This window comes from Magallana gigas, chromosome 10, assembly GCF_963853765.1.
Source record: "Magallana gigas chromosome 10, xbMagGiga1.1, whole genome shotgun sequence".
Classification (NCBI taxonomy): Eukaryota; Metazoa; Mollusca; class Bivalvia; order Ostreida; family Ostreidae; genus Magallana; species Magallana gigas.
The window spans coordinates 17,911,903-17,925,123 of NC_088862.1; the positions used below are offsets into that span (position 1 = coordinate 17,911,903).

General features: G+C 36.7%; 1 long non-coding RNA gene across 4 annotated transcripts in view; it reads left to right on the forward strand.

Moving 5' to 3' along the window:
* LOC117684577 (uncharacterized) overlaps positions 1 to 8,438 on the forward strand; it is a 37,462-nt gene extending 29,024 nt beyond the window's left edge. For all 4 annotated transcript variants that reach the window (XR_010710086.1, XR_010710085.1, XR_010710087.1 and 1 more), the window contains 5 exons: positions 868 to 1,077; positions 2,137 to 2,202; positions 4,569 to 4,778; positions 5,806 to 5,871; positions 8,242 to 8,438. This is a non-coding gene — a long non-coding RNA (uncharacterized lncRNA). The remainder of the gene's footprint in view (positions 1 to 867; positions 1,078 to 2,136; positions 2,203 to 4,568; positions 4,779 to 5,805; positions 5,872 to 8,241) is intronic.
* The last annotated feature ends 4,783 nt before the right edge of the window (positions 8,439 to 13,221 follow it).

A 13,221-nucleotide genomic window follows, 5' to 3' on the forward strand; every position in this document is an offset into this window, starting at 1 on the left:
AGCATTATGGGACGTAGACAAAAAATTTTGTTTGATGAACTGTAGGTTTAGCTCGTTCTTTTTCCCGCGCACACTGGTTCTTAGAGCTCGCTTCGCTAGCCGGCGCTGCGCGCCGGCGAGCTGCGCTCGCTATAAACCAATACCTACATGTAATACCTTGATGGATAGGGAAATTCCTAAACTTTTCTATTTTACCTTTTTCGTGGTGTTTGAAAACAATTCTTTTTTGTAACTAAAGAAAAACTCATGATTTTTACGACAACAATTTTATAAAATCAGACATAATTGAGCTTTTTCATAAGAATATGAACAAAATAAATTTGGTAAAATATTGAATGTTTATGTTTTACATGTATTTTAATCCTTGAGATTAAATTTTCCTCAATTTATGCAATTTGAAGAGCATCGAGTGCCAATGAGCTATATGTTGTTTAGGTAAATTATGACTGGAATGTTTCTTAAAATTTCATGCATGTGTATCACTGCTGCAAAATCCATAGTTATGTATTGAATTTTTCCAAATTTGGAATCATGGTTCTTTATAGTGTCTAGAGTGAATATATAAGCTAAGAATTGTAAATAACCACAATGACTGTTTTATATTGGGTATATCCCTCTAACTATTTTTAGAATCGGTAGGACAACAAAGAAGTGCCTTTAAGCAAAATAGTCCCTATACTTGCAGAGTGTATATACATATATTGGGACATTTTAAATCAGAATGTTTGACACATGTCAGAAAAGAGGATTTGCAATTTTTAAAACAAGTGTCAAAATTGAATTATCATTTGAAGAAAAGAATTGAAATTGTTTGATGTACACCCTTTCCAAAACTGAGAAATTCCCTACTTTTACTTTCATTTTCAGAGTTTTTCAATACAGACGCATTTTGCCGGAAAACGAATCTGACTTCAAACCACGAAATTTTAACAGGAAAGAGACAATTTGATGAGCTTTCATTCAAGAGGTCCCTCGTTGCTGAACGAAAATTAGGGCCGGAGCTATGAACCCTAACGTTAACATTACCGCCTATGGAAAATGCATTAGTGGACTATACCCATATTGAGCTCCATGCTGGTAAGGCATATTTCTTGTTTATTTGCAATTATTATGATAAACGTGCATTTTTCTTTTGTACATCTTCTCATTTATGTGAATAAACTAAATTTCCAACAAGTTCAACAAGTTTAATCATTTTAATAGCATATTTTCCAAGAAAATATCCATCACAACACCCCCCCCCCCCCCCCGGGATTTTCAAAAAACCAATTTGAATTAAAGAAATTGTGATTTTTACTTGAATGTAATTTATTTTGAGTTTTTACATTAAAAAAATGAACATGTATGTGTGTTTCTAATTATATATGAGTTTAGAAGACATTTTTATAAATTTTGAGACCAAATATCACTTCGGGTTTTTAGTGCGATCATTTCAAGCGAGCAAAAGTGAAAGTAGAAAAGCAGAAAGTTTCCGGTGAGGAAAAATACTTCATTCTAGCAGTGTCCAGCTATCTAAGATTAGTTTGCATTGTAAGGGAATTGTATTAGTGTCCGGTAGGTTCCAATTCTATATTTATGATGATAGATTTGCATTAAATTGGAGTAAATTAATTTGTCATGCATGTGACATGACTATATATGTACCGAAGATGTAGGTATGCACTCTTTAACATGTAGAAGCCTACCATGCTGGTTAGTACTTAATCCACAAAATCTATCTTTGTTTATCATAATCAAAATTGAATGAAATTATCAGTAATCATTTTAAGTAGATATTTACTAGTATTTATTTATTCATACTATTGAAAAAATAGATCAATATGTTGGGGTGGGGGTTGATATTGAATGTTATTGGGGGGGGGGGGGGTCTTTAGGCTGTATATATGTGTTGTGCATGAAGATGTAGTTATTGTTGCCTATCTGTTGTTCTCTCTTTCTGTATCTTTCCCCCTCTCTCTAATTCTGTCTGTCTGTCTGTCTGTCTGTCTGTCTGTCTGTCTGTCTGTCCGTCTGTCTGTCTGTCTGTCTGTCTGTCTCTCTCTCTCTCTCAACATATGGCTGCTTTTGATATGGAATTGCAAATGTTGGGAATAGTGTTTAATAATGTAGAATTTAATTCAAAACATTTCATTTTAGATAACATGTAAATTGAAATGGAAGTCTTCTTCAAAGAATAAAACACAACAATGAGCCACACTTGATGTAAGTAAAATTTATTTTTGTAACTTCACTCGTCCAAGTTTAAAAGAAGGAACCTATAAAAACTATATACCCTGCAAGGCCAGTATTTTACATGCAGATCAATAATTTAGAATATTATAGATACTGGGAAACTTTACATTGATTATACATATTTCACGGACTTTGTGGGTATTTCTTGTTCTTCTGGATTTTGAACTTTAGTTAAATGTAGACTCTCTTCCACAGGATATGTCTTTTGATAATTTTTGCTAAATTTGTTACCATGGTAACAAGATACAAGAGTAAAAGAAAAAATCCTTATTAGCAAGTTTCTTTTCCCTATGACATATATTTAATGAGTTAAGTCATGGTGCATTTGTTCCGAAATTAGGCTTAAATAAAAGTTCAGCAAATATTACACTTATATGAGTAAAAACAACTCATCACTATGACGTCATTATGACGTCATAGGTGAGGTAATCTCAAGCTAGCATCAAAATGGAGCAAAAACTGAATTGAGGGCCTCACATTAAAGAGTCATATAACTTTATTATTTAATATGTTTTACGGTGCTACCGTTCTGGCGAGCGCAGCAAGAATTACACTTACTGTACCTTGCATCATTATCAACTTATAGTTTTATTTAGGTATCAAAGAACGTCAAAGAATTTTTGAGAGAGTATTGCTCTACAATAAGTATGCCAAAGGTACTAATTTTAATGGTTATGATACATACAGCGCAACCCCCTACCCAGAGAGAGAGAGAGAGAGAGAGAGAGAGAGAGAGAGAGAGAGAGAGAGAGAGAGAGACCGGTACCTGTTTGTAGGTGTGTAATTTCCCACTTTTAAATTTAATGGTCTGACTATATGCAATATCTACATAATTCTTTTACCTGTTTATTTTTTCATTTTATTCCCTTTTATTTAGTTCAAAATGTCCTATTGTTTATTTGGTAGACGGACATATACTTACATGCCTACTGTACATGCATGCACAATTAGTTTAAAAATGGATCGCTATGACAGTAAAGTATGGCTCTTGCTAGTATATATATATATATAAAATCTCTATATTAAAAAAAGATTAAAAACAAATCATATGTCAATGAGGCAGGTATCGCAGACTATACTGAAGTACACTCATTACAGATGTTTGATCTAGTCTCGTTCAACCAGACGCTCGGCTGTCTCCGTAAATCTCCGACGAGCAGAGATCTCTGTTCGTCGGAGATTTACGGAGACTGCCGAGCGTCTGGTTGAACGAGACTAATGTTTGATCCACCTCTAAATTTATCGCGGGAAATATAGCGCGAGTGCACTGTGACGTCATCCATGACTTTGTTCGTCTTTGTTTACGTTTCTCGACTCAATACGAAGGTATGGAAGCATGTAACAAATCTTTTGAGTCTCGCCAAAGCATATGCGGTACTCAAAACGTGTCTTCAAACTTTAAGTCACCGTAAATTACGAGTTAAAAGTCGGCCATTTTTGGCATAGCACCACGGGTGAAAACATTAGAGAGCATTATGGGACGTAGACAAAAAATTTTGTTTGATGAACTGTAGGTTTAGCTCGTTCTTTTTCCCGCGCACACTGGTTCTTAGAGCTCGCTTCGCTAGCCGGCGCTGCGCGCCGGCGAGCTGCGCTCGCTATAAACCAATACCTACATGTAATACCTTGATGGATAGGGAAATTCCTAAACTTTTCTATTTTACCTTTTTCGTGGTGTTTGAAAACAATTCTTTTTTGTAACTAAAGAAAAACTCATGATTTTTACGACAACAATTTTATAAAATCAGACATAATTGAGCTTTTTCATAAGAATATGAACAAAATAAATTTGGTAAAATATTGAATGTTTATGTTTTACATGTATTTTAATCCTTGAGATTAAATTTTCCTCAATTTATGCAATTTGAAGAGCATCGAGTGCCAATGAGCTATATGTTGTTTAGGTAAATTATGACTGGAATGTTTCTTAAAATTTCATGCATGTGTATCACTGCTGCAAAATCCATAGTTATGTATTGAATTTTTCCAAATTTGGAATCATGGTTCTTTATAGTGTCTAGAGTGAATATATAAGCTAAGAATTGTAAATAACCACAATGACTGTTTTATATTGGGTATATCCCTCTAACTATTTTTAGAATCGGTAGGACAACAAAGAAGTGCCTTTAAGCAAAATAGTCCCTATACTTGCAGAGTGTATATACATATATTGGGACATTTTAAATCAGAATGTTTGACACATGTCAGAAAAGAGGATTTGCAATTTTTAAAACAAGTGTCAAAATTGAATTATCATTTGAAGAAAAGAATTGAAATTGTTTGATGTACACCCTTTCCAAAACTGAGAAATTCCCTACTTTTACTTTCATTTTCAGAGTTTTTCAATACAGACGCATTTTGCCGGAAAACGAATCTGACTTCAAACCACGAAATTTTAACAGGAAAGAGACAATTTGATGAGCTTTCATTCAAGAGGTCCCTCGTTGCTGAACGAAAATTAGGGCCGGAGCTATGAACCCTAACGTTAACATTACCGCCTATGGAAAATGCATTAGTGGACTATACCCATATTGAGCTCCATGCTGGTAAGGCATATTTCTTGTTTATTTGCAATTATTATGATAAACGTGCATTTTTCTTTTGTACATCTTCTCATTTATGTGAATAAACTAAATTTCCAACAAGTTCAACAAGTTTAATCATTTTAATAGCATATTTTCCAAGAAAATATCCATCACAACACCCCCCCCCCCCCCCCGGGATTTTCAAAAAACCAATTTGAATTAAAGAAATTGTGATTTTTACTTGAATGTAATTTATTTTGAGTTTTTACATTAAAAAAATGAACATGTATGTGTGTTTCTAATTATATATGAGTTTAGAAGACATTTTTATAAATTTTGAGACCAAATATCACTTCGGGTTTTTAGTGCGATCATTTCAAGCGAGCAAAAGTGAAAGTAGAAAAGCAGAAAGTTTCCGGTGAGGAAAAATACTTCATTCTAGCAGTGTCCAGCTATCTAAGATTAGTTTGCATTGTAAGGGAATTGTATTAGTGTCCGGTAGGTTCCAATTCTATATTTATGATGATAGATTTGCATTAAATTGGAGTAAATTAATTTGTCATGCATGTGACATGACTATATATGTACCGAAGATGTAGGTATGCACTCTTTAACATGTAGAAGCCTACCATGCTGGTTAGTACTTAATCCACAAAATCTATCTTTGTTTATCATAATCAAAATTGAATGAAATTATCAGTAATCATTTTAAGTAGATATTTACTAGTATTTATTTATTCATACTATTGAAAAAATAGATCAATATGTTGGGGTGGGGGTTGATATTGAATGTTATTGGGGGGGGGGGGGGTCTTTAGGCTGTATATATGTGTTGTGCATGAAGATGTAGTTATTGTTGCCTATCTGTTGTTCTCTCTTTCTGTATCTTTCCCCCTCTCTCTAATTCTGTCTGTCTGTCTGTCTGTCTGTCTGTCTGTCTGTCTGTCTCTCTCTCTCTCTCAACATATGGCTGCTTTTGATATGGAATTGCAAATGTTGGGAATAGTGTTTAATAATGTAGAATTTAATTCAAAACATTTCATTTTAGATAACATGTAAATTGAAATGGAAGTCTTCTTCAAAGAATAAAACACAACAATGAGCCACACTTGATGTAAGTAAAATTTATTTTTGTAACTTCACTCGTCCAAGTTTAAAAGAAGGAACCTATAAAAACTATATACCCTGCAAGGCCAGTATTTTACATGCAGATCAATAATTTAGAATATTATAGATACTGGGAAACTTTACATTGATTATACATATTTCACGGACTTTGTGGGTATTTCTTGTTCTTCTGGATTTTGAACTTTAGTTAAATGTAGACTCTCTTCCACAGGATATGTCTTTTGATAATTTTTGCTAAATTTGTTACCATGGTAACAAGATACAAGAGTAAAAGAAAAAATCCTTATTAGCAAGTTTCTTTTCCCTATGACATATATTTAATGAGTTAAGTCATGGTGCATTTGTTCCGAAATTAGGCTTAAATAAAAGTTCAGCAAATATTACACTTATATGAGTAAAAACAACTCATCACTATGACGTCATTATGACGTCATAGGTGAGGTAATCTCAAGCTAGCATCAAAATGGAGCAAAAACTGAATTGAGGGCCTCACATTAAAGAGTCATATAACTTTATTATTTAATATGTTTTACGGTGCTACCGTTCTGGCGAGCGCAGCAAGAATTACACTTACTGTACCTTGCATCATTATCAACTTATAGTTTTATTTAGGTATCAAAGAACGTCAAAGAATTTTTGAGAGAGTATTGCTCTACAATAAGTATGCCAAAGGTACTAATTTTAATGGTTATGATACATACAGCGCAACCCCCTACCCAGAGAGAGAGAGAGAGAGAGAGAGAGAGAGAGAGAGAGAGAGAGAGAGAGAGAGAGAGAGACCGGTACCTGTTTGTAGGTGTGTAATTTCCCACTTTTAAATTTAATGGTCTGACTATATGCAATATCTACATAATTCTTTTACCTGTTTATTTTTTCATTTTATTCCCTTTTATTTAGTTCAAAATGTCCTATTGTTTATTTGGTAGACGGACATATACTTACATGCCTACTGTACATGCATGCACAATTAGTTTAAAAATGGATCGCTATGACAGTAAAGTATGGCTCTTGCTAGTATATATATATATATAAAATCTCTATATTAAAAAAAGATTAAAAACAAATCATATGTCAATGAGGCAGGTATCGCAGACTATACTGAAGTACACTCATTACAGATGTTTGATCTAGTCTCGTTCAACCAGACGCTCGGCTGTCTCCGTAAATCTCCGACGAGCAGAGATCTCTGTTCGTCGGAGATTTACGGAGACTGCCGAGCGTCTGGTTGAACGAGACTAATGTTTGATCCACCTCTAAATTTATCGCGGGAAATATAGCGCGAGTGCACTGTGACGTCATCCATGACTTTGTTCGTCTTTGTTTACGTTTCTCGACTCAATACGAAGGTATGGAAGCATGTAACAAATCTTTTGAGTCTCGCCAAAGCATATGCGGTACTCAAAACGTGTCTTCAAACTTTAAGTCACCGTAAATTACGAGTTAAAAGTCGGCCATTTTTGGCATAGCACCACGGGTGAAAACATTAGAGAGCATTATGGGACGTAGACAAAAAATTTTGTTTGATGAACTGTAGGTTTAGCTCGTTCTTTTTCCCGCGCACACTGGTTCTTAGAGCTCGCTTCGCTAGCCGGCGCTGCGCGCCGGCGAGCTGCGCTCGCTATAAACCAATACCTACATGTAATACCTTGATGGATAGGGAAATTCCTAAACTTTTCTATTTTACCTTTTTCGTGGTGTTTGAAAACAATTCTTTTTTGTAACTAAAGAAAAACTCATGATTTTTACGACAACAATTTTATAAAATCAGACATAATTGAGCTTTTTCATAAGAATATGAACAAAATAAATTTGGTAAAATATTGAATGTTTATGTTTTACATGTATTTTAATCCTTGAGATTAAATTTTCCTCAATTTATGCAATTTGAAGAGCATCGAGTGCCAATGAGCTATATGTTGTTTAGGTAAATTATGACTGGAATGTTTCTTAAAATTTCATGCATGTGTATCACTGCTGCAAAATCCATAGTTATGTATTGAATTTTTCCAAATTTGGAATCATGGTTCTTTATAGTGTCTAGAGTGAATATATAAGCTAAGAATTGTAAATAACCACAATGACTGTTTTATATTGGGTATATCCCTCTAACTATTTTTAGAATCGGTAGGACAACAAAGAAGTGCCTTTAAGCAAAATAGTCCCTATACTTGCAGAGTGTATATACATATATTGGGACATTTTAAATCAGAATGTTTGACACATGTCAGAAAAGAGGATTTGCAATTTTTAAAACAAGTGTCAAAATTGAATTATCATTTGAAGAAAAGAATTGAAATTGTTTGATGTACACCCTTTCCAAAACTGAGAAATTCCCTACTTTTACTTTCATTTTCAGAGTTTTTCAATACAGACGCATTTTGCCGGAAAACGAATCTGACTTCAAACCACGAAATTTTAACAGGAAAGAGACAATTTGATGAGCTTTCATTCAAGAGGTCCCTCGTTGCTGAACGAAAATTAGGGCCGGAGCTATGAACCCTAACGTTAACATTACCGCCTATGGAAAATGCATTAGTGGACTATACCCATATTGAACCTATGTAAACAAAAACAGGACACGAGCGTTGTTTACATTACAAAGAATTCTCAGCTCTCTTTCAACTCCACGAATGACTCTCACATTTCATTTGATCATTGGAAATGCATGTCTAAAGCATTCTAAAAAATAAAAATAGAAAAAATAGACAAATAGAATTTGACCAAAATCGTGTCCATGCCCCTTTGATTGAAATATGCCTGGTGGGGGGGGGGGGGGGGGAGAGGTAACCTAACTTTTTTATCACTGTTGTATTAATTCTTTGTATCAATACGGAGATCTCGGGTCACCTTATGTCATATAACAGGATGGAGAGTCACCAGTTATCCACTGCAGGGTGCCCACAGGTCACCTTATATCATTTTACGCAATGAAGAGTCACCGGTCAACCACTGTAGGGTGACCTGGGATCCCCGTATGTCATTTTACACAATGATTAAATGAAATATGCCTAGGGGGACCTGAGGTAACCTAAGTTTTTTTTTATCACTGTTGTATTAATTCTTTATCTCAATACGGAGATCTCGGGTCATCTTATGTCATATAACATGATGTAGAGTCACCAGTTATCTACGGCAGGGTGCCCACAGGTCACCTTATATAATTTTACACAATGCAGAGTCACTTAAAGGTCAACCACTGTAGGGTGACCTGGGGTCCCTGTATGTCATTTTACACAATGAATAAATGAAATATGCCTAGGGGGACCAGAGGTAACCTAAGATTTTTTTTATCACTGTTGTATTAATTCTTTATCTCAATACGGACATCCCGGGTCATCTTATGTCATATAACAGGATGTAGAGTCACCAGTTATCCACTGCAGGGTGCCCACAGGTCACCTTATATAATTTTACACAATGCAGAGTCACTCAAAGGTCAACCAATGTAGGGTGACCTGGGGTCCCCGTTTGTCATTTTACGCAATGGAGAGTCACCGATCATCCTCCAGAGGATGACGAATGACTCTTTAAGGCATGAAATGACATAAGGTGACAACTGGTCACCCTACAGAGGATGACCGATTACTTCATCGTGTAAAATGACATAAGGTGACCCCTTTTCAACCTACAGTGGATGACCAGTGTCTCTCTATCGTGAAAAATGACATAAGGTGACCTCTGGTCACCCTGCAGTGGATGACCGGTGACTTTCCATTGTGTGAAATTTACGTAAGGTGACCCACGGGCACCCTTCAGTGGATGACCGGTGACACTGCATCGTGTTAAATGACATACGGAGACTCCTGGTCATCCTGCAGTGGACGGCCGGTGACTCTTCAAAGTGTAAAATGACATAAAGTGACTCCTGGCCACCCAGCAGAGGATAACCGATGACTCTCCATTGTGTATAAATAATACAAGGTGACCCCTGGTCATCCTACAGTAAATGACCGGTGACTTTCCATCATGGAAAATGACATACGGGGACTCCCAGTCACCTTACAAAGGATGAACGGTGACTCTCCATCGTGTTGAATAAGATACGGGGACCCCTGGTAACTCTGCAGAGGATGACCGGTGACTCTCCATAGCTAAAAATGACATAAGTGGACCCTTGGTCACCCTAAAGAGGATGATCAATCACTCTCCAAAGTGTAAAATGACATAAGGTGATCCCTGGTCATCCTACAGTGGATGCCCTGGTCATCCTACAGTAGATGACCGATGCTTCTCCATAGTGTAAAATGACATAGGGTGACCCCTGGTCATCCTACAGATGACCAGTGCCCTCCATTGTGTAAAATAATATACGGGAAACCCTGGTCACCCTACAGTGGATTACCGGTGACTCTCCATCGTGTAAAATGATAAAAGGTGACCCCTGATCATTCTACAGTGTATGGCCGGTGACTCTCCATCGTGTAAAATGATATACGGGGACCCCTGGTCACCGTACAGAGGATGACCGTGACTCTTCAAAATGATATAAGGTGACCTGTGAGCACCCTACTATGGATTACTGGTGACTCTCCATCATGTTATATGACATAAGGTGAGAGTCACCGGTCATCTACTCTAGGGTGACCAGGGGTCACCTTATGTCACTTTACAGGATGGTGAGTCATTAGTCATCCACTGAAGGATGTTCACGGGTCACCTTATGTCATTTTTCACAATGGAGAGTTACCGGTCTTCCACAGTAGGGTGACCAGGGGTCACCTTATGTCATTTTACACTATGGGGGGGAGTTGCCGGTCATCCACTGTAGGGTGACCAGGGGTCACCTTAACAAAAATATCATGAGAAAAAGAGAAGTCACCTCCTTACATGTATTTCCCACACAAATGTCGTTATGATTTTGTGAACCTTATGTTATTTTACACGATGGAAAGTGACCGGTCATCCACTGTAGGGTGCCCAGGGGTCACCTTAAGTGAAATATCATGAGAGAAAGAGAAGTCACCTCTTTACATGTATTTCCTACGCAAATGTCGTGATGAGTCATTACGGAGACCAGATTTAACAAATATTTCACTATACAAGGTGAAGATTTACCAAAGCCATCTAACGTAGGGAGACCAGGGGTCACCTTAATTGAAATATGCCTAAGGGTACCAGAGGTAACCTAAGTTTTTTTTATCACTGTTGTATTAATTCTTTATATCAATACGGAGACCATGGGTCACCTTATGTCATTTTCCAGGATAGAGAGTCACCAGTAATCACTGCAGGGTGCCCAGGGGTCACCTTATGTCATTTTACACTATGGAGAGTGACCGGTCATCCACTGTAGGATGACCAGGTCATCCACTGTAGGGTGACCAGGGGTCACCTTATGTCATTTTACAATATAGAGAGTCACCGGTCATTAACTGTAGGGTGACCAGGGGTCACCTTATGTCGTTTTACAGGATAGAGAGTCACTAGTCATCCACTGAAGGGTGCCCAGGGGTCACCTTATGTCATTTTACACTATGGAGAGTGACCAGTCATTTACTGTAGGGTGACCAGGGGTCACCTTATGTCATTTTACAGGACAGAGAGTCACCAGTCATGACCTTATGTCATTTTACACTATGAAGAGTCATTGGTCATCCATTGTAGGGTGACCAGGGGTCCCCTTATGTCATTTTTTAGGATTGAGAGCTACCGGTCATCAACTGTAGTAATTGAAATATCATGAGAGAAAGAGAAGTGACCTATATACATGTATTTCGTACACAAATGTGGTAGTGATTTTGTAAATCAATACGGAAACTGGAGGTCGGCAGATGCATTTTGCAGATGGAGATTAATCAGTCTTCATCCATTCTTTGACTACCTGGTGTTACCTCAGATGATTTTACAAGATGGAAATTCACTAAGGTTATTCACGGGAGGGTGACCAGGGGTCACCTTAAGTAAAAATCGATAAGGGGACCAGAGGTCACCAATAGTTTTAGATTGACGTTGCAATTCTTTGATTCAATATGGAGACCTGAGTTTAAACAAAATATCAATATACAAGGTATAAAGATCAAAACCATCAACAGTGGGAAGACCAGGGATTATCCTAAGTGAATATCTAAAAGGCTACCAGACGTCAACCTGGGTCTAAAGACAATGTAGTTTTAATTTTCTTAAAATGACATAAGTCCAGATGTCAACGTATGTCATTTACAAAAACACCCATAAGGAGACCAGAGGTCAGTTCATGTCCCCTATCAATAAAATGATTATTTTCCTAATCTAAAGGTAGACCAGAGATCACCTTATGTCATTTACATGATAGGTATTCAGCCAAGGTAGGGAGATCAGGGGTCACCTGAAGTAAAAATATGCACAAGGAGACCAGAGGTCACCTCAGGTCCTTCATCAATAAAATAATTTTAATATAGAAACGGTCAGATAATGTCATAACAAGATGGATATCCCTAGAAGCCATCTACTAAAGGTCACCTTTGGAAAGCGATGTCTGTCGTTATAATTTTGTCCATTAATAGCGGAAATCAGGGGTCACCTAATGTCATTTTACAAGATGTAGATTCAGATAAATCATTTACTGTAGGGAGAGCAGAGGTCACATTTAGTAAAATATCCATGAGGAGCCCTGAGGTCCCCTTATGTCCTACATTAATGTAGCAACAATTTTGTTTATCAATAGGATACCAGAGGTCCCCAAATGTCATTAAACGAGATGTATACTCACTTGATGTCATCCATTTGTTAGATCATGGGTCAGCTTGAATGGAATTTCAAGATGATAGGTCCCGATATGTCCGAAATCAATGTAATTGTTTGTTGATAAATACGAACACCAGATGTCACCTTCTTTTCCAAGATAGACATTTACCTGAAGTCATTTACTGTAGAGAAACCAAGTGGTCATTATAAGAGGAATATCTAAAAGTAATTTAGAGGTCACCTTAGCTTCAAAAAGGTTTAAATTTAATTCAGAGATCAATACGTTAACCAGAGGTCAGATAATGTCATTTTAAAAGATGGAGATTCCCAACAAGCCTTCCACTGTAGGAAAACCAAAGGTCACCTTTGGTAATCGATCTATGTCGTTATATTTTTGTTAACTAATAAAGAAGACCAGAGGTCACTTAATGTCATTTTACAAGATGGAGATTCAAAAAAGTCATCTACTGTAGGGGACCCAAGGGTCACCTTAAGTGGAATATCCAAAAGGAGACCATAGGTTACCTTATGATCTAAATTGATGTAGTATAATTATTAATTATGTAAATCAATACGGTGATCAGAGATCCGTTAATGTTATTTTACAAGATGAAGAATCATAAAATATCATCTATTGTAGGTAAACCAGAGTTCGTTTTAGGTCATGGATATG